Here is a 27,877-nt window from a genome sequence, read left to right on the forward strand (position 1 = left end):
GGAGCTCCAAGTCCAAACCACTGGACTAACAGAGAACCTCAGACCCCAGGGAATATTCGTCAGAGTGAGGTCTCCCAGAAGTCCTCATCTCAGCACCAAGACCCAGGTCTACCCAACAGCTTACAACCTCCAGTGTTGGAAGTCTCAGGCCAAACAACTAGTAAGACAGGAACACAATCCCCAAAATAAAAAAAAATTTAAAAATTGAGAGAGCAAAAAGATATGTCACAGATGAAGGAGCAAGGTAAAAACCGACAAGACCAAATATATGAAGAGGAAATAGATAATCTACCTGAAAAAGAATGCAGAGTAATGATAGTAAAGTTGATCCAGAATCTCGGAAATAGAATGGAGGCATGCATTGAGAAAATACAAGAAATGTTTAACAAAGATCTAGAAGAACTAAAGAACAAACAAACAGAGATGAACAACACAATAACTGAAATGAAAAATATACTAAAAGGAATCAATTACAGAGTAACTGAGGCAGAAGGACAAATAAGTGAGCTGGAAGACAAAATGGTGGAAATAACTGTTGAGGAGCAGAATAAAGAAAAAAGAATTGAAGACAATCTCAGAGATCTCTGGGACAAAACTAAATGCATCAACATTCGAGTTATAGGGGTCCCAGAAGAATAAGAGAAAAAGAAAGAGTCTGAGAAAATATTTGAAGAAATTATAGTGGAAAACTTCCCTAACATGGGAAAGGAAGTAGTCACCCAAGTTCAAGAAGATCAGACTCCTATACAGGATAAAACCTAGGAGAAACACACCAAGACACATATTAATCAAACTAACAAAAATTAAATTTAAAGAAAAAATATTAAAAGCAGCGAGGGAAAAACAAAAAATAACATGCAAAGGAGTCCCCATAAGGTTATCAGCTGATTTTTCAGCAGAAACTCTGCAGGCCAGAAGGGGGTGGCAGGATATAATTAAAGTGATGAAAGAGAAAGACCTACAACCAAGATTACTGCACCCAGCAAGGATCTCCTGTGGATTTGATGGAGAAATCAAAAGCTTTTAGACAAGCAAAAGCTAAGAGAATTCAGCACCACCAAACCAGCTCTACCACAAATGCTAAAGGAACTTCTCTAGGCGGGAAACACAAGAAGAAAATGACCCACAAAAACAAACCCAAAACAATTAAGAAAATGGTAATAGGAACATACATATCAAAAATAACCTTGAATGTAAATGGATTAAATGCTCCAACCAAAAGACAGAGACTAGATGAATGGATACAAAACAAGACCCATATATATGCTGTCTACAAGAGACCCACTTCAGACCTAGGGACACATACAGACTGAAAGTGAAGGGATGGAGAAAGGTGTTCCATGAAAATGGACATCAAAAGCTGGAGTAGCAACACTCGTATCAGATAAAATAGAATTTAAAATAAAGACTGTTACAAGAGACAAGGAAGGACACTACATAATGATCAAGGGATCAATCCAAGAAGAAGATATAACAATTATAAATGTTTATGCACGCACCATAGGAGCACCTCAATACATAAGGCAAATGCTAACAACCATGAAAGGGGAAATCAACTGTAACACAGAAATAGGGGAATTTAACATCCCACTTACACCAATGGACAGATCATCCAAACAGAAAATAAATAAGGAAACACAAGCTTTAAATGACACAATAGACCAGATAGATATAATTGATATTATAGAACATTCCACACAAAAGTGGGAAAACACACTTTCTTCTCAAGTGCACACAGAACATTATCCAGGATAGATCACATCTTGGGTCACAAATCAAGCCTTGGAAAATTTAAGAAAATTGAAATCATAACAAATATCTTTTCTGACCACAACACTATGAGATTGGAAATCAGTTACAGGAAAAAAACTGTAAAAACCACAAGTAATGGAGGCTAAACAGTGCACTACTACATAAGCAAGAGATCACTGAAGAACTCAAAGAAGAAATAAAAAAATACACAGAAACAAATGACAATGAAAACACAATGACCCAAAACCTATGGGACTCAGCAAAACAATTCTAAGAGGAAAGTTTATAGCAATTCAACCTCACCTCAAGAAACATGAAAAATCTCAAATAAACAATCTAACCATACACCTAAAGCAACTAGAGAAAGAAGAACAAAGAAAACCAAAAGTCAGTAGAAGGAAAGAAATCATAAAGATCCGAGCAGAAATAAGTGAAATAGAAACAAAGAAAACAATAGCAAAGATCAATAAAACTAAAAGCTGGCTCTTTGAGAAGACAAACAAAATTGATAAACCCTTCACCAGACACATCAAGAAAAAAAGGAAGAGGACACAAATCAATTAAATTAGAAATGAAAAAGGAGAAATCACAATTAACACCACAGAAATACAAAGGACTCTAAGAGACTACTACGAAACAATTATATGCCAATTAAATGGACAACCACAAAGAAAAGGACAAATTCTTGGAAGGTACAATTTTCCAAGACTGAACAAGGAAGAATTAGAAAATATAAACAGACCTGTCGTAAGTAATGAAATTGAAACTGTTATTAAAAATCTTTCAACAAGCAAAAGTCCAGACAAGATGGCTTTACAGGCGAATACTATCAAAGATTTAGAGAAGAGCTAACAGTGATCCTTCTCAAATTCTTCCAAAAAATTGCAGAGGGAGGAACACTCCCAAATTCATTCTATGAAGCCACCATCACCCTGATACCAAAATCAGAAAAAGATATCACAAAAAAAGAAAATTATAGACCAATATCACTGATGAACATAGATGCAAAAATCATAAACAAAACACTAACAAACAGAATCCAACAACATACTAAAAGGATCATACACCATGATCAAGTGGGATTTATCCCAGGGATGCAAGGATTCTTCAATATATGGAAATCAATCAATGTGATACACCATATTAACAAATTAAAGAATAAAAACCATATGATCATCTCAATAGATTCAGAAAAAGCTTTTGACAAAATTCAACACCGATTTATGATAAAAAAACTGTCTAGAAAATGGACATAGAGGGAACATACCTCAACATGATAAAAGCCATACATGACAAACCCACAGCAAACATCATTCTCAATGGTGAAAAACTGAAAGCATTTCCACTAAGATCAGGAACAAGACAAGGAGGTCCACTCTCACCACTCTTATTCAACATAGTTTTGGAAGTCCTAGCCACGGCGATCAGAGAAGAAAAAGAAATAAAAGCAATACAAATTGGAAAGGAAGAAGTAAAACTGTCACTGTTTGCAGATGACATGATACTATACATAGAAAATCCTAAAGATGCCACCAGAAAACTACTAGAACTAATCAATTAATTTGGCAAGGTTGCAGGATACAAAATTAATGCACAGAAATCCCTGGCATTCCTATACACTAACAACTAAAATCAGAAAGAGATATTAAGTGAACAATCCCATTTACCATCACAACAAAAAGAATGAAATACCTAGGAACAAATCTACCTAAGGTGACCAAAGACTTGTACTCAGAAAATTATAAAACACTGATGAAAGAAATCAAAGGTGACATAAACACCTGGCGAGATATACCATGTACTTGGATTGGAAGAATCAACATTGTGAAAATAACTATACTACCCAAAGCAATCTACAGATTCAATGCAATCCCTATCAAACTACCACTGGCATTCTTCACAGAATTAGAACAAAAAATTTCACAATTCGTATGGCAACACAAGAGACCCTGAATAGCCAAAGCAATCTTGAGAAAGAAAAACGGAGCTGGAGGAATCAGGCTCCCTGGCTTCAGACTATACTACAAAGCTACAGTAATCAAGACAGTATGGTACTGGCACAAAAACAGAAATATAGATCAATGGTACAGGATAGAAAGCCCAGAGATAAACCCATGCACATACAGCCACCTAATTTGTGACAAAGGAGGCAAGAACGTATGATGGAGAAAAGACAGTCTCTTCAATAAGTGGTGCTGGGAAAACTGGACAGTACATGTAAAAGAATGAAATTAGAACACTCCCTAACACCATACACAAAAATAAACTCAAAATGGATTAAAGACCTCAATGTAAGATTGGACACTATAAAACTCCTAGAGAAAAACATAGAAAGAACACTCTTTGACATAATCACAGCAAGATCTCTTTTGACCCACCTCCTAGAGTAATGGAAATAAAAACAAAAATAAACAAATGGGACCTAATGAAACTTAAAAGCTTTTGCACAGCAAAAGATACCATAAACAAGATGAAAAGACAATCTTCAGAGTGGGAGAAAATATTTGCAAATGAAACAAGGGACAAAGGATTAATCTCCAAAATATACAAACAAACAGCTCATGGAGCTCAATATCAAAAAAAACCAAACAATTCAATTAAAAAATGGCTGGAAGACCTAAATAGACATTTCTCCAAAGAAGACATACAGATGGCCAAGAGGCACATGAAAAGATGCTCAACATCACTAATTATTAGAGAACTGAAACAAAACTACAATGAGGTATCACCTCACACCAGTCAGAATGGCCATTATCAAAAATTCTAGAAAAAATAAGTGCTGGAAAGGGTGTGGTGAAAAGGGAACTCTCCTGCACTGTTGGTGGGAATGTAAATTGATACAACCACTATGGAGAACAGTATGGAGATTCCTTAATAAACTAAAAATAGAACTACCATATGACCCAGCAATCCCACTAGTGGGCTTGTACCCTGAGAAAACCATAATTCAAAAAGAGACATGTACCACAGTGTTCATTGCAGCACTATTTACAGTAGCCAGGACATGGAACCAACTTAAATGTCCATCGACAGATGAATGGATAAAGAAGATGTGGCACATATATACAATGGAATATTACTCAGCCATAAAAAGAAACAAAACTGAGTTATTTGTAGTGAGGTGGATGGACCTAGAGTCTGTCATACAGAGTGAATTAAGTTAGAAAGAGAAAAACAAATATTGTATGCTAACACATACATATGGAATCTAAAAAAAAAAAAATGGTACTGGTGAACCTCGTGGCAGGGCAGGAATAAAGACATAGACATAGAGAATGGACTTGAGGAGACGGGGGGAGGGGGAAGCTGTGGGGAAGTGAGAGTGGCATGGACATCTATACACTACCAAATGTAAAATAGGTAGTGGGAAGCAGCCGCATAGCACAGGGAGATGAGCTCGGTGACCCCAAGAGGGGTGGGATAGGGAGGGTGAGAGGGAGGCTCAAGAGGGAGGGGATATGGAGACATACGTATGCATATGGCTGATTCTCTTTGTTGTACAACAGAAACTAACACAGTATTGTGAAGGAATTATACTCAAATAAAGATCTATTAAAAAAAAAAGTTAACAAGTATTGACCCTTAGAAAGAAGCTACCTGACTTTTATTTCTGCAGAGATTTGAATATTGCTTCCAAAGTCTTTAAACAACAACAGGGGTGACTAATCAGGATCAACCTCGCCTCCTGTCTTCCCTCTCTTCCTTTTTCTCACTTCCTCTTTTTCTCTCTCTCATTTGCTTGCTCTCACTTTCTGCCTCTCTTTCCCTCAGGTGACCTTTCTCTCTCTTTTTATTTATGTTGTCTTCTCTTTATTTTTTCTTTCATTCTCTGAATTAAAAAGAGATAAATAGTTCTCTCTGAAATGTTTTACTTAGCAGCCTAGCCCCTGGCCTGGTGTGATCTGACTAATCTCTTGGAGGATGGTTTAAGCAGTACAGAAGTATATGGAAGGCACTCAAATGAAACTGGTCCTTTCTTTAGATAATGATTAAATGTTTTGTCATTTGGAAAAAAGTGGAAATGTAAGCAATAATTCATTAACGTTCAATGTTTCTTTTTTCTTCCTTTAAAATTCCTTATTTCTTGGGAAGAATACAAGACATAATTTTGTACTGTTGAATAAATCCTGGTCGGAGGAACACTTAGAATGATGGCAATCATCTATGTTAATCGGATGAAACTTTGTAAACTCCTCCAACCAGGTTATTGTGGCATCTTTTCTGACTTAGGGAGCCCTTTTCTATGACATAACTTCATTCTCAACATAGCCCTCTAAACTTCCTAATCTTTCTGTCATAAAATAGATCTCACTGAAGCTTAACTATATAATTTCCTAAAACATTTTTTTTTCTGAAGTCATAGAAATAATTTCTGTTCACTGACAGGAAGTAAGTACATTTTTAAAGAGAAAAGATGTACAGCTACTAAACGGCCCAACTGTATTCAAAATAATTCTAGCACTTTTCCACCAGATGGCACCCCCTTTTTGAACTTTGGCAAGAGATTCTGAAGGCTGAGGAAAGCCTCTCTCATTTTAGAAATGGGGTTGGTTCTGAAAAAGATTTTCAGTCAGCGAAATTGAATTAATAAAAAATAATACTTAGACTTTTCTAAGATGCTTCCAAATAAAATGCATGATTAAATAATATGTTTAATTTGGTAAAATTAAATCTATGTAAATAAAGCCAATCCCAGTTTAACCTGAACTCCCCAGGACTTAAGTTCCATTAAGTTTTAATTTTCATATGATCTTTCTAAATGACTCTCATTTTGAGTGCCTCCTTTAACTTTTAAAAAAGCATAGCAACCGAGTATATTTAGCAATTGAGTGTCCCAAATGAAGACTTGACTTAATTTATAAATCAACCATCCACCTGCCCATCAAAATTCCTAGGTAAACACTTTAACATTTTGTTCAAAACCATGGGATTGGTAGTGGGATCTTCCAAGTTAAACAATATGGGGCCAAGTCTACTGGCTGCACACTTCTTCTCCATGTATGTGGCTCTGTCTGAATCTCTGACTAAAGTCTAACACTATCTTTGCTGCTCTTCTGTGGTGACCTTTTCAAGTGGATCAGGGCATGAGATACCTTCCCAGATGTCACCCCAACACAATGTCAGTGGAAAAGCATCTTATTTCACAGTCTTGTATTCACTAAAGACATTACATTTTACTGAATAGGATCCAAATTGGATGATGTCCTTTGTTTTTATTGGAGTTTTGCTCATTGATGATAAACAATCCCGCTGAGAACTCAGGAACAGATCTTCGTCATTTAGAGGGAAAAAGAGCCAGTGGGAGAGATCTATCTAAAAATACACATCTGAGGCTTCAAGGCCAGGCTTCTTGTCCCTCTTGCTTCTCACATGTGTTACATAGCCTATGTCTTGAGGCTGGTAAATTCAGTAAAGTTAATGAAGACTGTCAGGGAGGTGGGAGGGGGCCCAGCACAAGATAAACTGACTTAGATGGAACTAGAAAGGATTATCAGAACTGGTTTCTACGTCACTGGCTTTACACTTGCTTTAAAATGAGACGTTCACATCTTCCCACACTCCCCTACATACGGATGCTCAGCTTGATAATAATATTTTTCTCATCTCTGAATTTGCTCAAGATCAAGGTAAAATTAGTATCTCACCTTATGAGATGAAATTTAAAAAAAGAGAAATGTTAGGTTTTTATAGTGGTATTCTTTCACTAACTATTAAGTTATTTATTTCTTCTAGTATAGTTCATATTTTAGACAAATGTCACATTATTTGATTCCTATAATGAAACTATCAATTGTAATATTTGATAGGTTCAGGGAAGTTGTATTTTTGATAAGGTATCTAAAATAATTCTTTAGGAACTTTTATTTGCTTCTGATATGATTGAGCATCTTAATCTGTCCACATGGTTGTCAGATTTAACAAATAAAAGTACAAGATGCCCAGTTAAGTTTGAATTTCAAATAAATAATACATAAGTTTTTAGTATAAGTATACTTCATGCAATATTTGGGACATACTTATATTTTTAAAAACTGTAGTTTATCTGAAATTCAAATTAACAGCGAAATTCAAAATTTCCTATCTTTTGTGTGTCATCTCCACCTAGTAAGTGACTCTTCTAGTGCAGCCTTCCTCCACAGTTTCCACAGCAAGCACTGTGGAAAACCTTCCACATAGACCCACCCCTCAGGACCTCTCAACCTTTTTACCAGTATCTTACTTTCCAAGTATGGGCTCCTAGTTTTAAGAAATGAACCACTGCAGTTTGCTATTCTTGGGAAAATTCCATGCCAACTTCATATGAAATTGAAGAGCCAGTACGATAGAAAGTTGCCAGAGAGGTTCCCGGATTCTCTGAAGGGAGTCTCCTGAAGAAGAGCTTTGCTTTTAGTAGTTTTCCAAACTTCCCTTCACAGTGTTATATTAAACTACCCAGGAACCCCTGGGTTGTGAGTAACCAGACTAACTTTCATTCTGACCATTCATGATCTAGCATGATGGGCATCATATTTTACCTTTGCCTTCTACACCCCATGCCTTGCAATGAGGAATGGCTGTGGAGAATATCAATTCATCACGCAAGTCACAGAGAGTTTGTCTGGGAAGAGTTCTGAAACCAGCTCTGTATTGTTCCTTTTCCTCATTCATGGAGGAGGTAGCATGGGACTTAGGCGTGTATTCAAGGTACATCCTGGTTCTCACAATTGTTTATCTCACTCAGGGTCACCTATAAGCCTTTAAAGAAGTCTTAAAATATAAACCTTTCTTGAGAAACAAGAAAAGAAAACTTGCAGCATTAAAAACCTCCCATATAAGTATATAACTTTGCTTTAGTACATACTAAAAAAATCTGATAGTCAGTTAAGTGTATAGCATTATGTTAGTAGGTATAAATGGGTACACAAACACAGAAAATGAGAATTCTTACCTCACCGAAGTTATAATCTCACAGGAGAGGCTGATATAGGCATATGAATCAGTTAAGCAATGATGCAAAGTCGTATATGAACAAGCGCCAAAGTTGACCAAAGAAAGAACAAATGCACAGCAGTTCATTGAAGTGGGAGATCCATGTAGGCTTGAGTGGACCTTGAGGGATGGGTACCACGAGGATTAAGGAAGGAGGTTAGGAAACAGCATGAAGGAAGGCTGAAAAGGAGCAGGAGCACTTGAGGGCCAAGGAGAACCAGGTATAGATGGAGGAGTGGATCCCTATGGAGGCAAATGTGGAGGTAAATTTACACGCGGAGAATGATGCAATATCAGAGCAGGATGTGGAGTTGGCACTTGGTCCCATAGGTGATGGGGAGCTACTGGAGATTTTTGAATCATGGAATGATATCATGAAAGTGCTTTGGCAACAGTGTAAGCTGGAAAAGAGGGAAAAAATATGGATTTTACACAGTGTTGGTTTGAGGTGCTTGTGCACTTTACCCAGCATTAGTCTAAAAGCGAACAAAAAGATTTCTTAATGCCTGTAAATCAGTAAAGGTAAAAACACAAATGTACACAGAGATGCATATAACATGCATGTAAAGTATAGTCTCTGCTCTCTGCTTCCCAAAGAATTACTCTTCTCTGTGGTACGCAATCCCCAGGAGAAGTTTGTGGAAAGTGGAGTGAATTTCTTTCGTTACCTTTGTTCTTTGACTTAACTGCATGTAGGTTGAGGTGTACATTGTGTTCATTCTGTTTCTTGGTATTCCGTCATCACTATATTGCAAAGGGGGAGAGGTGGGGAACTATAGTCCTTCTTGTGTAGGAATAGTCTTTGATTTTTTTTTTGCAGATTCTTCAAGGCTTCATGATCATAGAAAAATTAAAACCAGAAAGAGTGGTGTCCCTTTGTCACATAATTAAAAATAGTCTTTCAAGTGACAAAATTAAATGTTAAAGGAAATTCTAGCCACAGTCAATTCCAGAAAAATTCCTAACGACCTTAGAAATGCAAAACCCATTTGTTGTATGCAAATAGAAAACAAGTTGTCTTTTTTTTAAAAAAACACGCATTTTAGAGAGAAACAAGTAAATCTAACACGGTGAGATGATTTCAACATAAAAAGGAAGTGTCCTGTAAATACCACACAGATTTAAAACTTGGTTCTAACTAGTTTTTCCTGTGTTGTAAGATATAGTTACAGAATCCTGGGAGAAAACAGAATGGGAATAATGTTACTCTTAAAAGGCTTTGATGTTCCAAAACAGATTTCCTGTTACTTTAGTACCTATAACCTGTTTTTATTACTGCTTGCAAGTTAATCTTGATTTTTATTGTCTAAATTCTAAAGTCCTTTGGGCTGTGTCTCTACATGAAATCAAAAATAGAGGATGAAACTGGATTAATTCACATACTTGCCTCAAGTCTCTGATGGACTTTGCTTAATCAAGAAGTCAATCTCTGTATTAGACAGGGTTCTTCAGAGAAGCAGAACCAATAAGATATATTGGTACCAGGGAAACCAACAGTATAAGTCCCAGTCTGAGTCCAGAAGCTGAGAGCCAGGAGCTTTGATGTTGGGAGGGCACAAGATGGATATCTCAGCTCAGGCAGAGAGAGCGGAATTTGCTCTTTTTCTGCCTTTTTGTTCTATTTAGGCCCTCAAGGGATTGGGTGGCACCCACCTGCATTGGTGAGGACTATCTTCTTTACTCAGTCTATTGATTCAAATGCTAATCTCTTCTAGAAACACCCTCATGGACACACCCAGAGATGATGTTTTACCAGCTCTCTGGGCATCTCAGTCAAGTCAATACATAAAATTAACCATCACTATCTCTGTGGCCTTAGTGTGTAAGTAGCTAATTAAAATATGGCTCAAATGGTGACCTTTCAGGAGAAATTTAAACATCTCTTCTGCCCCCCAAAAGCATTCAGCTTTATTCAAGATTATATTTGGAAGTGGTGAGGAAGACATTAAAGAGAATCAATTAGTCCAATTTTAATGTACTTACTATTCTGGTAAGTGCTATTGAGACAGGAGATAGATGGGCTCCAGGCTAGGTATTTATAAGTGGCCTCCTGTTTACATTTCTTGGAGCAGGAAAAAGGTGGGCTTCAGGCTGGACACTTACAACTAGCCTCCTGTTTGCATTTCCTGAGACAGGAGGTAGGTGGGCTCCAGGTTCAGCCTTTACAACCAGCCTTCTGTTTGCACTTTGAAATAGAAATAACAACAGAAAGAGGATAAATAGCCAGGCTTTGTCTCCTGAGGACACTTTAAGATAACAGTCACAGTCACGGCAGGAACAGAGAGGGGCTAAACCCTGTTTGAGGAAAAGATAAGAGGTCATAGACTTCCCATCCTTGGGGCAAGGGAGACATTGAACATGTGCGGAAAGGCTCCTGGGGGTCCAAAAGGAGGGGGCACCACCCCAGAATAGGTGATGGCAAGGCCCCCCTCATAGGACTCTGGGCTGGAATCCATCTTGGAAAAAAGTTGCACACGCAAGTTGGGGAGGGCCCTAGGGCAGGTCAGGTGTGGGAAAAGAAACCAGATAATTGGCCAAAGGTAAACAAAGACCCGGAAGCACTGCCCTATATACATGATCTAACCACCTCTTTACTGCGCCCCTCCTCGTTAGGGAGGACGCCCACACCCTTCTCTCCGGGTGTGTATTTCTGCCTTGCTTCTGTCTTAAATAAACAAACTGCTTCTCTGTGTGCTCTCCCACTTGTTGTGTTGTGCCTCTAATAATAAACTTGGTACCTGTTTTTACAGTTTTTGCCTGCTTGAAACATTCTTGCTTTCAAATGGGGGTAAGAGCCAGGGGAATTTTGCTTCTAGCCTCTAGCCCCTGGTGGTCTAGTGGCTAGGATTCCTGGTTTTCATCTGGGCTACCCAGGTCCAATTCCTGGGCAGGGAACTAAGATCTCACTTCAAGCCACCACTCACTGCTGCTGCCTCTCCGAGATCACTATGAAGGAAAATGGTAGCATGCTATTAGACAACCTAAATAGGAGAAAATATATATATGTTTGGGGATTCCCTGAGGAAGTGGTATTTAAGCTGAAACGGAAAGATGGTTAAGGGAAGGAAGATGAGCGAGCAGAAAAGAGAGTATCCCCACAGAGGAAAGTGATTACTGGAGGACCTAAAAAGCAAGATAAAGATGGCACAGGAAGAGAAAGAATGACAGACGAGTGTTGTGGGAGCTCAGAGTATGGTGAGTGATATATTTTTTCGCAATTATTCATTCTCTATCTGCTCTTGGATGCCTCTTCCCCACTGACTTTGGAACTTGGCTATATGACATTCTTTGGGCAATGAGTATTTTTCACGTATAAGTTAAAGCTTTCAATGCACTGGTATGACTTAGCTGGACCTTTTTTTCCCCCCTTCTTTCTGCCTGGATAGATCAGCATGCACTGGATAGGAGCTGACTCCTTTGGCCTTCATCCCCAAACATAAAGACAGGGGTGAGGATCACATTTCTCCCACAGCCCAGACCAGAAATTTAGATGGTCACAGTTGACATGTAACTTAAGTGACAAATTACCCTGTGGGGTTATAAGCCACTGAGACCTTGGGGATTTGTTTGTTAGGCATCATTAATTCAATGAAAGCTGAATGATATTAAGGAAGGAAAACCCAGAGATATATAAAAAGGTCAGACCACGCAGGGACTTTTAGGCAATATTAAGGACTGCTTAATCACAAGAAGTCACTGAAGCAAGGTATTGACATAATCAGAATTTTATTAAAAATAAGAGAGAGAGAGAGAGAGAGAGAAGAAGAATACAAGAAACCTTTGTAGTTTACTGCACTAAGGAAGATTATCTAAAAATTTAAGTACTTAACATTGCCAGACTTTCATTTAAACACTTTACCTGTAATAGCTAATGAAATTCAAATGTATTAACCTTGGCTGAGCCAGGAATCAAACTTCAACAGTCTGGTTTCACTGCCACAGTCAGAGGGATCCAGAGGAGACAGGATGGTGGTTTGAACCAGGGTTGAGCAGAAAGATGGAGAGATTGCGATGGAAGTTGAGAGATACGCACAAAGTAGGAATATCAGGGCTTGATTTTTTGTCTGGCTGTAGGAGATTTCAAAGATGGCTTCCAGATTTGTGAAATGCGTAATACACCAGGAGAGGAGGTACTGGGAGAGGGTGAGTTGGGAGAATCTTAATTCAGATTGTAAGCTGCTTAAGGGTAGAAACTATGTGTTATCAAGATTTTGCCTGTGTGTTATAAAGCCTCAGTGATGACTTAGAAAATAAATGAAACATAGATTTACAAAAGTCTATTTTAAAGTATCACAGGACTTTAGTATAACATTTTCTTAGATGAAGATGAGTTTTTCTTAAGAGTTTCTGTTGATAGAATTCACAAATTTGAATCAGAGAGAACATTCATGTTTGGCATGAGTATTTCTTCCATACACTCAAGGTTAGTGCTTGTGTTGTAATTTTGCATTCCATTGTTACCTCTTTTTATTAGTGGAAAATGCTAATTCCTCAGGTGTAGCCACATGCTATTCAGAAACTTTATTGTCACATTAGAGCAAATTTAATGTGATTCACAGTTTTAACATAGAACAGCATTTGTATTGTAAATTCAGTAGTGAAGAAACAAGCATTTATTCTAAGACTGCTTTGTGCCAACACTGTTTCATTTATTTATTTATTTTTGGCTGCATTGAGTCTTTGTTGCTGCATGCAGTCTTTCTCTAGTTGCGGTGTGCAGGCTTCTCATTGCAGTGGCTTCTCTTTGTTGCGGAGCACGGGCTCTAGGCACGTGAGCTTCAGTAGTTGTGGCATGTGGCCTCAGTAGTTATGGCTCACAGGCTCTAGAGTGCAAGCTCAGTAGTTGTGGTGCATGGGCTTAGTTGCTCCGCGGCATGTGGGGTCTTCCCAGACCAGGGCTTGAACCCATGTCCCCTGCATTGGCAGGCGGATTCTCAACCACTGCGCCACCAGGGAAGTCACATGTGCCAACACTATGTTAACAGGTTATAACAAGATTATTTCATTTAGTCCTCACAGCTGTTCTGTCACAAATTATAAGTGTTTTTGCCTTGGCTACAGTTTCTTCCTATTGCATTACATTTCTGGATTTTAACAGTAATTAATTGTGTTTTTTTTTTTGAGAAGTCTTTAGTATTTTGTAACATTTATTATTAAGCATGAATAGTAACTAAAAACTTTCCTTAAATGCATAGATATTAATACAAATACTCTATGCCACACTCCTTTACAGGAGTCCATTAGGAAAGCTGGTGTCTTTCAGAATCAGCACTGCCAAGTTACGCCTTACATTGCAGGGCTCAAGAGACTTGCTGTTCTTACTTTTTAATGACACATACAATCCCTTTGTCTCTCTCTTTCCCCTTCTTGGCTGGAGTTAGGGTCACCTAATTGTCTTCTGCTGAGACACTTGAGCACGGTCTTCAAGCAACATAAGGGCTGTGCAAAGAAAGCCAGAGCCATGGTGCAGTCAGGCCAAAAGGAAATGGAGAATGGAGTAAGACTGATGTAGGAATGTCAGGAAAGAGATACAGTAAGTCCCCTACATACGAACCTTTGAAAGTTGTAAACTTTCAAAGATGCGAACGTGCATTCCATCATCAGGCATGAGTGAAATTGCAGCTTGCCCTCCGTCTCCTGTCTCCTATTGCTGATGATACTCCAGCTCTACCACCTCCCACCTCCTCTCCCTCCTCCAGTCAGTAAGTCTTCTTGCCTGTTCACTCGATGCCAGCCCCTGTATGCCAGCTGTTGTACTGTACTACTGTACTATTCAAGGTACTGTACTGTAAGATTAAAAATGTTTTCTTTATTTGTGGTGTTTGTTTTTTATGTATTATTTATGTGAAAAGTATTATAAACCTATTACAGTACAGTACTATATAGCTGATTGTGTTAGTTGAGTACCTAGGCTAACTTTGTTGGACTTAACGAACAAATTGGACTCACAAATGCGCTCTCAGATGGAACTCATTCATATGTAGGGGACTTACTGTAGTGATTTGTGTATCCTCTTCTGTCTGAGGTAACTATGTGTGGCTAAGGTGACATATAAAATGTCCAACAACCAGTGTGGTCTAGTTACCTACAATCAGAACAGATGCATCACAAATTAGAACAGAAATCAATCACCAATCACCAAAAAGATATCAATCACAAATAGTCTTTAGGGCCTGCAGGTAACTTCTAGCTGAACATCAGTCTTGGCAGTAATTTTCTAAGTGTGGTGAGCATGAGTTGTTGGGTTTTTTTTAGATTTTTTATTTAATTTTAATTTAATTTAATTTAATTTTTTTGGCCACCCATGTGGCATGTGTGATCTTAGTTTCCCTACCAGGAATCGAACCTGTGACCCCTGCATTGGAAGCATGGAGTCTTAACCACTGGACCGCTAGGGAAGTCCTGAGCATGAATTTTAAGAAGGCTTGGGCTGCCTGTACTATATAAAATTATGTACTTATTTGTTTCTATATTAGGAAGTAATTGATTTGAAAAGGAATACAGTGGTATGTTTTAACAGTCAAATGTTTTACCCTCAATAAAGGTATTTATTGATAAAAATTAATATTTGCATTATCCCAGGAACTTATGTGTATTTATTTAGTACCCTGTGATTTATAAAGCACTTCCAAGTCTGCAGTCTTACAAGACTCCTGAGAGGTGGATGGAGAAGGTGGGAGATGAATAGAGAAGTTAAATATTTGTCCAAGACCAGATGGCTAATATGCAGAGTAGTCATAATGAGACATGACTTTTAGAAACATGTGAAATTGTGAAAATTACCTATTGTATTTCTTATAAAAACATTGAATGGCTTCTGAACTGCCTAAGGAAGCTCAAAATTATACTGAAAATAAGTAGTAACTAATTTTTTTCTTGGGAAATAGTGAAATAAGGTAAGTTCTGGCATTGTTGTGTTTGTGCTTATGAAAATAAACAGAAGAGCACATATTTATTAGCCTCTCAAGACAATTGATCTTAATTCTGTGAAAAATCTATTTCTATCTATTGTCCAGCTGTTGATTTCTAAATATCGTTCTCCAGTAAAATGAACCAGGTATCCTTGGAGAAATCACCTATTCTAGAGCTAAGACAGAAAAAATACAAGATCAGTCTGGGCCATTTCACAGTGCCAGAAAGAAAAGAATTGGGGGAAAAAACTCAGAAAACAACAACAATAAGAAAAACAAAAAACAGAAACAACAGGATGGGGGCATGTTCAAGGGACACCAGGAACAATCTGAAAGCGTTCCTAATGGTCAAAGCTGGAACAATTCAAGAAACAGAAGTAGAATTAGATTATAATAGAAAATAGAAAATAATATCCACAAGTCCATATTAAATAACCCATTATTGAATAAATAAATTAGAACAAAAAGACAAATCTTCCTTACATAAAAATTCCAAATAATATATGTGCATAATCCTCTCTCCAGGAGAAGGAATTTACCACCCCTTCCCCGGTTTGAGTGTGGGCTAGAGTTAGTGGCTTACTTCCAAAGAACAGTGTATGAAAAGGGGAAAAATAGTAACTTTACAGTGAAGAAAACTGGCAAACACCATTTTAATCAAGTGATCAGGGTTAACCTCACTGGTGTTAAGCCATGTTCATATCATGGACCCCCCGATACCTTTTGATAAAAAAGCACTTTATCTTTTATTAAATCTTTCTAAAAACTTATAATCTCAGTCTAATTATGAGAAAAACATTATACAGACCCAAACTGAACTGCATTCTATAAAATATCTGACAGAATTCCTCAAAACAGTTGAGGTCATGAAAAACAAAGATCAAGAATCTGTCGTAGATCACAGGAGCCTAATTTGAGACATGACAAATAAATGTATTATGGGATCCTAGACTGGATCAGAACTGGAACAGAACTTGGACATTAAGGGAAAAACTGGTGAAACCTGTATACATTCTGAAGTTGAGATAATAATTTTAAAAATGTAAAAATGTTGGTTTCTTAGTTTTGCCAAATGTGCCATGGTAAAATAAGGTGATACATTAGGAGAAACTGAAACCCGGGCGTATGGGAACTCTGTGCTATCTTTGCAACCCTTCCATAAATCTAAAATTATTCCAAAATAAAAAAGCTTATTGAAAATAAACTACTCAGAACGTCCTTGTGTACACGTGGGTCTACGTATGTATCTGTATATGTAGGTACGCATAAATGTCAATCAGTAGAGCTGAGCACTTTACTGACAATTCTATAATATTGAGTAATAGTGACAACTATTTTTATCTTAGCGCTTGTATTACACTTTGGCTATTTTTGGTATGTGTTCATAAGCCAACATGGCATGGCTTGTGTGTGCATGCTGTCATGCTCACACATATCTTTACGTATGTTTTTTTTCATTCAGCTCTGAAATGAAAGTGTGGAAAATGACCAATTTTTTGAACATTAAGGAACCTTCTATCCAGGGACAAGAGCCAATGGGCAGCCAGAGCACATACTTGCTTTTATTTACTGTGATGATTAAAGGGATTCATTTTTCTAAAAGATCAGCCTCTGTATCCAGTGCTCATTCTGGTGGGAATCAAAAGTCTTCTGGGAGTCATAATGGATAGGACAGGATTACTGTCTTTCAGCAGCAGTGAAGCATCAGATCAAAGTTTTTACACTCCTCTAGAGCCCTCAAACCTCATCCAGTTTTGTCTCTGGTGATGGTCAAATAGTGAAGTCATTATAATGGCAAAGAGTATCTCTTGCTCAATGTAAAATAGCTTGGCATGTATCACCTTTCTGTAGTGATGTTAATGGGATGAATAAAAAAAAATTGTGAAAGTAGAACTGGCTATTTAGTGAAATAAGAAGAGAAATGTGGAAGACCAGTATTTTCTGCACAGCTTTGTTGTTCATCAAATTCAATTTGGTATCCTTGGAGGCAAGAGCAAGAAAGATGTACAGGTTTTCCCTGCTATCTGAAAGTAGAGCATTCCTATAAAGCCTTTTGTAAGCTGAGAAGGCATAAAGTGAAGAAGCAATTACCTTAACATACATCTTGCTAATGGACACACAGAATAAATCAAGATAAAGCACAGACGCTCACAGACACAGTTCAAAGCTCTGGCGGCTTGATGCTGAGATGCTGTATGTATTGATGGCTCCTGGGGAAGGAACTTGGTGGTGCCATTCTGGCTACTGGGCTGTGTGCGGCTCAGTGCAGAGCAAACGATGAATGTGATTTTCCCTCTTCACCTTTTTTTTTTTTTGGTTTTACTTGTTTATTACTTTTATTATTTTTTTAACGTTTTTATTGGAGTATAATTGCCTTACAATGGTGTGTTAGTTTCTGCTTTATAACAAAGTGAATCAGTTATACATATACATATGTTCCCATATCTCTTCCCTCTTGCATCTCCCTCCCTCCCATCCTCCCTATCCCACCCCTCTAGCTGGTCACAAAGCACCGAGCTGATCTCCCTGTGCTATGTGACTGCTTCCCACTAGCTATCTGTTTTACATTTGGTAGTGTATATATGTTCATGCCACTCTCTCACTTTGTCCCAGCTTACCCTTCCCCTTCCCCATGTCCTCAAGTCCATTCTCTAGTATGTCTGCATCTTTATTCCCATCTTGCCCCTAGGTTCTTCATGACCATTTTTTTTTTTTTTAGATTCCATATATATGTGTTAGCATACTGTATTTGTTTTTCTCTTTCTGACTTACTTCACTCTGTATGACAGAATCTAGGTCCATCCACCTCACTATAAATAACTCAATTTTGTTTCTTTTTATGGCTGAGTAATATTCCATTGTATATATGAGTCACATCTTCTTTATCCATTCATCTGTTGATGGACACTTAGGTTGCTTCCACAGCCACTATGAAGAACAGTATGGAGGTTACTTAAAAAACTAAAAATAGAACTACCTTTTCACCTTTTTAAGTAAAAGTGAAAATCCTCTTCAGATTTCTTTTGGTTAGTGAAAACAGGCGCCACTGTAGGTTTTCATAAAAGTGAAGGGGCATAAAGCAAACTTTTGAAAACCGAAGGATACCTATATTCATTCCTTAATGTTGAACTTATCAGTTTGGTTTTTTTTTTAATATTTATTTACTTTCCTTTTTTTTTTTTTTGGCCGCGTTTTTTTGTCTTAGCTGAAGCACATGGGACCTTTGTTGAGGCATGCGGGATCTTTTCATTACAGCGCATGGTCCACTCGGGCTTCTCTCTAGTTGTGGCATGCAGGATTTCTCTCTCTCTAGTTATGGTGCGTGGGCTTAGTTATCCCCTGGCATGTGGGATCATAATTCCCCGACCAGGGATCGAACCCACGTCTCCTGCATTGGAAGGCGGATTTTTTACTGCTGAACCACCAGGGAAGTCCCTATCAGTTTATTAATAACATCATCAGTGCAGGGCTTTTATAGCTCTACACTAAGCTGGCCTGATATGAGGAAGCTATTCATCCGTTTTTCATGTATAAATAATTTCGAAATGACTTAATCTTTTGGTTTATATTCCCAGATTTTCTCAGTCAATTCCCCTGTCTTTCAGGCTGTGTTCCTAATATGCCAAATAAAATAGTAAATTCAGTGAAAAAAAAACACCAAAACTCCAACATATTCATCCTGTTGTTGGGTGTTGTTTTGACAATATGACTTGATGGATGATGGGTCTTATTCCAATCTGAGTAGTTGTGTAGACATAGCCTCTTATCCTGCCAAAAGACAGTTTGGGGAATTTTTTCTTGACTCAAATGATTTGCCAGTATCTGCAATGTAGATATAGACAACATCTTCATAATGCCAGGCTTCTAGATAACGATTGAAAAATCCACTCTAAGCATCCTAGAATTTGGAAATTTCCTGACAGTAAGTTGCCTTTTTTCACTTTATATTCAATAATTTTGTATTGATTAAATGTTCACACATATTTATGTAAACTTTTAGGCAAAATAAAACTGTGAAATAACCTTACTTTCTTAAAATGGAATAACCAATGTTTTTAATATATAGAAATTAAAGTATTAAAATCCATCATCACATCTAAAATACTTTTCAAGTGGTAAATCTATCCCTAAACCATGAAGGGATGTATTCCTAATTGTGAATTATTAGGTCTAAATAGGTTACTAACAAAAATATTAAGATTAGTAGCTTTTGATTTCTGGTTTTACATATTTTTACATATTTCCTCAAATTTTACAGTATTTTACATATTTGCTCAGAAAATTATAAAATCAAATACAATAAGATCTCTTCAATTTTTTAAGAAAAACTATTATTTGGTAAGAAATAACTTCTCTGAAGAATATTAACTTATTTCCTGAGGATATGTTAGGCAGTTCTTAGTGCTTTTTTCATTTCCTCCTGTTGGGCTATGGACTTTCAAACCTGATCCTTGACCCTTGAAATTGAAAGCTGTTTCTTATCCACGTTGCCTGAACTTAGTACCTGCTGAGATTTGTGGGACAATGTTTTAGTGAGGAAACTATGCACAGGTTGGGGTCTTCCACACAGAACTCTGGGGAAAGTGCCCACTCTCCTTAGCTGAGTGGAACCACAGCAATAAACCTTCGGGGGTAAGAATAATGGAGAAGGGATAGAATGGAAATTTCCAAGACTTTGCTAGCAATAAAATGTTTTAACAAGGACGTTTTCCAGAGTTATCTGATTCTTGGGTGTAATAAATCCTCTGCTAGGAGTCTGTGGAAAATGGTCTACAGTAGTAAGGGTTTGCGTTAATGGGTTCTGGAACAGAGGTGACAAAATGTTCTCTCTTTCTGTCTCTCTCTCTCTTTTTTGTTTGTCCCAAGTGTAATCTTTGGTCAGAATTCCTGCTCCCAACTTCACCTCTGAGTCTGTTTTGAGAGTGGGCTTAGTAAAAAATGTAATTTTTTTTTTGGCTTGCCTTTTTGTCTGATAGAGAGATCTTAAGGTGAATAATTTTTGGGCAGTTTCACTTGAGCAAGGTAATGTTTCTTTCACTTTTTTCAGGTATTATTCTTTACTACCTCAAAATCCATGTGATTCTTTTTCTAGAAATTGTTTTTCAAAAATAAAAAGAGATCATGCCAAGAATCTTGTAAAGTCATGTCTGAGGAATTCAAATGCAAGTGTCTTGATTCCAGCTCCTTGGGAATATGAGTAAGAGGAAGAAAAAAGGATGAGTCAATTCTGCCACCCAAAAAACTGAAAACTACTGAATATTTTGCAAAACAGCAGACGTCATTAAAATTTCTGAGAATATGTAATAGAATATACATGCTCTGGTTTTCAAAGTAATATGCATTCATTGTATTTATTTAGAAAATAAAGGATAAGAAAAAGAAGAAACTATTCAATCAAAACCTCACAGAGATAAAAAATATTAATATGTTAGACCTTTAAAAAACTTTTTTCCATGAAATTCTTTAATAGTTTCTTAAAATTCTTTTTCTTTTAGAAAATCTTTTGGTTCCTTTTGAACATTACATTAATTTTTTTTCACAAAATTCTTTCCATACTTAAATCTTTAAAATCCTAGAAGAAAAATAACCTTAAGGTAATTTTATGTATTTTGCTTTTTAAAAGTAAATCAAATGCTCTTTTTTTTTTCTTTTTGTACTGTTATCTTTGTTTTAGTGCTTCTTTGTGAGTGATACTTGATTTATTTCTCTTAAAGGTCAACTTCTTAAGGAGGAAGTCTACCTAAATTTTTCTAAATCATGCTATTTCTTTAGACATAGGATTTTAAATCTCAACCCAATCTTCATAATCTCAACCCAATCTTTATAATAAACTCAGAGTTAAGAAGTCAAGATTCTGTGGCATTTGTCTTTTTAAAAGGGAGACAATGATGGATCAAGTTAACACTGATTAAAATAAAATGGGAACTCTTTGAATTCTGCACGTTCTTAGTCAAGATTATTCCATGGGCTTCAGTATGTTTTGTAAAATCATCCTGAATCTTAGACTTAGTTGGAGTTTTTCTCATCAATATGAAGAATCATTGATCGAAGACATCTACTCATTTTTCTCTTGGGTAAGGGGAGGGGCAAAGTGCTCTTGAGTCCAGTGTTTTGGTCCAGTTATCATTAGTTTTTTCAGTGACCACATATTGAACTTCTAATTGCAGCCAACTCTCTCAAAATAGTTGTTTTGGGTTACAAAGGGAAATAAAATGAGGGTACATGAGTCATTCTACATTCTTTCAAATGACTAGCACAACAATTTTCCTAAGGAAGGGCAGTAGGGTCATGTTCATCTTGAAAGGATACACCTTAAATAATTGAATAATACAGTGAAACTACAATAAAAGATGATGCATACATTTCCATTTAAACAGGGATTCTACCTGTGTCCTCTTTTATAGCTAAGATCCACCAGCCAAGCAGCAGAAGTTCTGGAGTTTACTGGACACCCCTGAGAAATACAGCTGTCATCAACAGCTTGAGGCTTCTGTACCTGAAATACAGCTGCTAGCTGTCATCTAGAAGCAGGAGTTTTTAGGGTGGAATTAGGTGAAAGAAGACAGTGCTTATGAAGAGGGCCAGAAAGAGGTTCCCCTTGAAAAAGATGTGAAAAATTTGGGTCCAGGAGTAATCAGATTTATTGGAAATGCTTATTCAGGAGCCTGGTGAACCAAGCCAGAGCCTGCCCCCTTCAAGTCTCTGAAGAACTAGCCCTTAAGGGAGAGGCAATCTTGAGCTCAAGAAGTTCTCTTTCTACACAGGCTCAAAATATGCTGTGCAGGGCAGCCAATGGGTAGCTTCATATTAATAATTATCAGCCTCAGTTGATGTTGTTACTTATGTGAATTATAATTGGATATAGCAATTACAAAAGAGCAATAAAATTTCAGAGTCATGAATTGATTAGAAAAAAGAAGTAAAAAAAAACCCAAAATAATGAAACCCATTTTATATTGTTTCCCTACAAAAGAAATGCAATCAAAAGAAAGGAAGTGTGGTTGAAAAGTGCCTTGTTTAAGTATATACAGACTAGGTGTTTCCTATATTAGATGAAAATAGGTGTATATTCCACTTTCTATTACCCGAGAAAAATCAGACACATCTTTTCCCAAAGAAAGAAAAGGTTAGACAATGGGATAGGCTAAAACCCATAGTATTATAAATTAGATTTTTATTTTGATATCAGTAATTTTTTTAAAAGGAAAAGGGAGAGCAATAAGGCTGATCTTTTCTCCTATGTATGAAATAAGCTTTCCCGTGCAATTCGTCATAGCTTTGAAAAGTTGAAAACTTTTTGTTTTTAAATATACTTGGCAAAATTCTGCTCAAACCTAATAATAATAAGAAACCATCTTTTTTCCTACTGGACAGCTGTTAGCCATTAAAATAATGGACTTTGAACTTTAATCTTTAAATCATGTGCAAATATTTATATATCTGCAAATTAGGAAAAATATTTTCCCAACACTGCTTAACAAAAACGTTTAATCTCTGCGTTATTCTTATATTATTGTAACATTTCAGGTGTCTCTTAAGAGACAGTTTAAGCTTCCAGCTTACAGTAATATTAACTGTGTCCAGCCAAAATCTGAAGTAGCTTAGTGGCTACCGATTACTTAGTCAAAGCTGAATACTATGCATTTAACTGTTCATCTTTTAGGGCATGTTCTTATTATAGCTTCATTTATTACCAAGTAATTATGAAATATTATATCATCAATTGAAAAAAAGGGCATTTTAACTTGAAATAGGAATTTTTAAATCACATAATAATCTTGATTTCACAAGAGAGTCAAGAGAGATAGCCCATTAGAATTACATTTTGTATCACGCAGTGCTTAGGGTCTATCACTTTACTCATTTATTACACATTCTGGAGTGTCCACAAGAGGCCAGACACTAGGTTAAGAGGTAAGCTTACAGAGAAAACATGAAATAGTCCTTGTCCCTAAGCAATTGAGAATAAATTATAGTAATATTGTATTATAAGTGCTATAATAAGTGTCTGCAGAGGACATCATTGGAATAAAGTAGGAGTCAGAACAAGGGTATTTGGTGCTACCTGGGTATAGAGGTAAGGACACAAGTCTAAGAAAAGGTGACATAATCTGATATTTGAAATCTGAGTGTAACAATTTGTTATGGCTAAAGGTCAAACTGAAGTTAATCTTCTCCATGCTGGAAGAGGCATTTACACGTGTGTTTTGTGTAGATCTGGGTGCCTGTCCTCTAGACTCACTCTCCTCATTGATAAGTCTTCCTGCTTACCTTTGATCATATAATTACCTAATTTCAAAATTGACAGGCCTCTTATTCATCATCTATCCCAATGGTTCTCAAATATGTTGTGCATCAGGATTACCTGGAGGGATTGTTAAAACATAGATTGCTGGGCCCTACTCAGTGTTTTTGACTCAGTAGGTCTGGGGTGGAGATCGGCAATTTGCATTTTTACGTTCCCAGATGACTCAGACGCTGCTAAGCCATGGACCATACTTGTCCTGTTATCAGAATCATCTGAGAATGTTTTAAAAATACATGGGGTCCATTTCTAGAGATTCAAATTTAGTCGAACTTGGGTGAGAACGAGGAATCTGTGTTTTTAATATATCTCCCCAGTTGATTCTGATCATCAGTGAAGTTTGGGATCCACTGACACAGTCCAGTTCTCTCATTTTACAAATGATAAAATTGAGATGTTGAAAAGTAATGACAATTCACCAAAACATACACAACTAACAAGGATCAGAGAAAGCTCTTGTCCCCACTGTACCTCCATTTCCTTTCCCTTCAAGAAATCATAATGAGAATTTGTTCTTTACTGAATCAAGTCAATACTCTTATTGTAATATTCAGTGATTTCCAAAATCTCTTCCTTTTAACTTATGGTCCCAATAGTTAGTCTTGGATACAATTAGGCTGGCCCCAAATCAATGAGCAGGAGAAAAGTGTCTACTATATTCTATGGGAGGGGTTGGGGTGGGCTCAGATTAGAATATAACTCAGTCACCTCTTTCAAGGAACTTCCAGATAAGTAGCAGACACCACATTCCCAAACATGCACAAATACACACCCTTGCATAATGGTAATAAAAGACAGGTTTATAGTAAATACTATTGAAGAAGTACAATGTATCAGAAGAGCCTCAGCATGATGAAACAAATATTTATAAAGATCTACTTGCCAGACACTATGCCAGCTTCTTAGGGTTGCAAAAAGTGTTAAGGCTTAGTTTTCTACTGAATGAAATCATAATAAAACTAGGCAAAACACAATTGACTCTATACTGAAACATAGTTAAACTATAAAAATGGCATGAGTAAAATGCTATCAGAAAATAGAAGTGGGAGTGATTAATTCAGCTGAAATATGTGGAAATGTCCACAGAAAGGGTTATAGAAAAGGCATTTACACGTTTTGTTTAGATTTGGGTACTTTTCCTTTAGTTTCTCCTCTTGATTCATTTTTACTTGGCCGGGTGAAGGAGAGGGCAGAGCAAAAGCACAAAGGTGAACTTGTAACATGGATTTTTTCAAAAATAGGTAATGGACAGAGAAGGCTAGAACACAAAGCATGTGGACACAGAATAATATTCATGAAGGTGAATTTAAGCTAGGCTTTGAAAGATACATAGAATTTGGTAAATAATACTAATTTTTGCACACATTAATTATATTATTTTTTTAGAATTCGTCCCCATTTATTTCCAAACTACCAAAAGTTTTACCCATTCCCTGGGTTCAAATCAAGGCCCTTAAAATTTACTACTTTGGTGCTTGTGAACCCTTTCTGAGAATCACAGTTACCTCTGATGTTTAAAAAAAATACAGAAGGTCTGGCTCCACTTGAGAGGTTTTGATCCTGAAGATTTCAATTCAGGGTGCCTGATGGTTGAACCCTGGTATTTCTAGTAGGTAGTTTTTTAAGCTAATTTTGATCTGAACCACTGGCTTACCGAATGCCAAAACCTAAGATGGGTTCAGTGGATAATTGCTAAACTGAATGTTTCTCTGCAATCTAAATGCTTAGATAAGTTCTCTTCACAATTTTATTATCTTTGTCCCAGGAAGATAGTTTTAAAGTATATACCCTGAGATCCTAAGAGATCAAATCAGGGACGAATAAGCTATGCAAATATTTTGGGAATAAGGAAACTCAATATGTCTAGTTATCTGCTCATGTTCACACACATGCTTCCATAAAGAAATACCATCCCGCTGGACTAGTTTGTTCTGTAACCAAACAAAGATTCTAAATGTACACGAATTTAAAGTCAAGAATATTCATACTTAACTCTAAAATGAATTTTAATTCACTATCCAAATTGAACCAAATTGTTCAAATTGCATAAGTGTTACAGACAACCTCAGGAAATAAAAATGTCTAATTGATCCCTATTGGATATTGAAGAATTAGTCATCACTGAGTAGTGCTGCATTTCTAGAGTCTGCTTTCGATGCTCACTCCCATTAGTCATAGAGCCTTGTGTGGGTGGATATATTGTGGTTAGAGCAGTTGCTGATGACTTGTTTTTCTTAGACCATTTAGTAAGCATTTTTATTGAATAAGGTTTGAATTATTTGTATGTCCTCACAGGTCATAGTGAATGTGTCGCTTCAAAATATAAATAAAATATTTTTTACTTCTGAGACATGATGTTCTGAAGAGTCAAATCCCATAGCTGTCCATTTAATTAGATCTTGCTGGATTGGGATTTTATTATTAGGCATTCCATTAGCTCAATACTCAAGGTCAGTGTTGTTAGGACTAAAAAAATGTGTTTTCTCATGGACAAAGGATGTGACCTTGGAAGGCAAAGCAAAGATATTTAACATATGATGACATTGTAAAATATTTTATAATTTTTTTCTGAGTACTACAGATACTATACTCTCCCCCCTTCCAGTCCCTCAGTGAGAGAAAATTTGAGCATATATGATACATAAGGACTTACATTTTGAGATTTATTTTAAAATAGTAAAAAAAATGCTATTCCAAAGTATAGTATTTGTAAGCTGTATCATATGTGATATCATTTCTTCTCTCTTCATAGTACGTAACTTTTCATCTGTGTGAAAAACTTATGTACATCAGGTATAATATTTCAATATCATGTTTTTTAAAATGAGATTTAGTATGGCATTTACATTTTAAAATCAACATGGGTACAAATTAGTAGAACCTAAGGTATTTTATAAAGTGACAGTAAAATAGGCAATATTGTTGCATGTAAACTTTAAATACTACTTGATAATGTGTGTGGTGATGAGGACTGAAAAATAAAGGAAGAAGCCTGTTCTGACCCAGCGCAGGTAATTTATTAGGAACAGCTAATTTGATATTTATCACCACTTTAAAGTAGATATTATTACACTACAAATGAAGAACTTGAAGTGAAGAGTTTAAGTAGTTTAACTCATAGTTGAATAAGTGGAAGAACTGATATTTGAACCTAGGTGATCTACTCCAGGATTTCTGATCTTAATCACTGCACTATACTGAGAGAAGAATTTGCATATATAACTCTTAACATTATGATTCATGCTGGGAAGAAAGCCCCTTAAAAGGTGAAAGAGAAAAATTCAGCAGCTATGTAACACACAAATTATTTTTATACTCTGCCTGATATATAAGAAACTTCATTTGCTAAAGTAGAAAAAAAAATGTTTAAAAATTTGAAAAGAAACAAAATATATTGCCCATGAATTTTTAATATAGTGGAGAGAACATTGGACTTAGAATTAGGGATTTTGAACTCTAGATTCATCCCTATCTTGGTCTAGACCCATGGTTCTCTAACTGCACCAAAGCACCCTGGGATACAGGCAGTGAACTCACAGAGTACCATGAGGTACTTTAACAGTGACACTTGACATATGTTGGGCACTGCACAAACTACTAGCTCAAGATAGTTCATGGTTTTGATATTATTTCACACTACAGTCCTTCAATTACATAATATTTTTGTGAAGCTCATGTTTCAACAATCACTGTGATAAAAAGCAAGTAGCACTTGAACGTCAATATGGAACAGGAAAGGTGATGGCAATATACAACCTGATTCCAAGGTCTGAGAAATCAGGCAGTGCCTAGAGGGAGCATATATCCCATCAATAAGTAACTAACTGTGGTTAAGAATGAAGTAAAGGTGCTATTTTTTCTTTCAATTAGCATGCATGATTTTGTTTAAATGGCTGCTGAGTTGTTAGAGTGCAAATAATTTATTAATTTGTTTGCATTA

The 27,877-nt window shown here is 36.6% G+C and overlaps 1 long non-coding RNA gene across 1 annotated transcript in view; it reads left to right on the plus strand.

The window, feature by feature from the left end:
* LOC309634733 overlaps nucleotides 1-26,890 on the plus strand; it is a 44,045-nt gene extending 17,155 nt beyond the window's left edge. The window contains exon 2 of the long non-coding RNA XR_014248385.1: nucleotides 1-26,890. This exon is cut by the window's left edge and continues 16,916 nt beyond it. This is a non-coding gene — a long non-coding RNA (uncharacterized lncRNA).
* Nucleotides 26,891-27,877: the final 987 nt, after the last annotated feature.

Source organism: Balaenoptera borealis (genome assembly GCF_965194805.1).
Source record: "Balaenoptera borealis genome assembly, chromosome: 9".
NCBI classification, from domain to species: domain Eukaryota; kingdom Metazoa; phylum Chordata; class Mammalia; order Artiodactyla; family Balaenopteridae; genus Balaenoptera; species Balaenoptera borealis.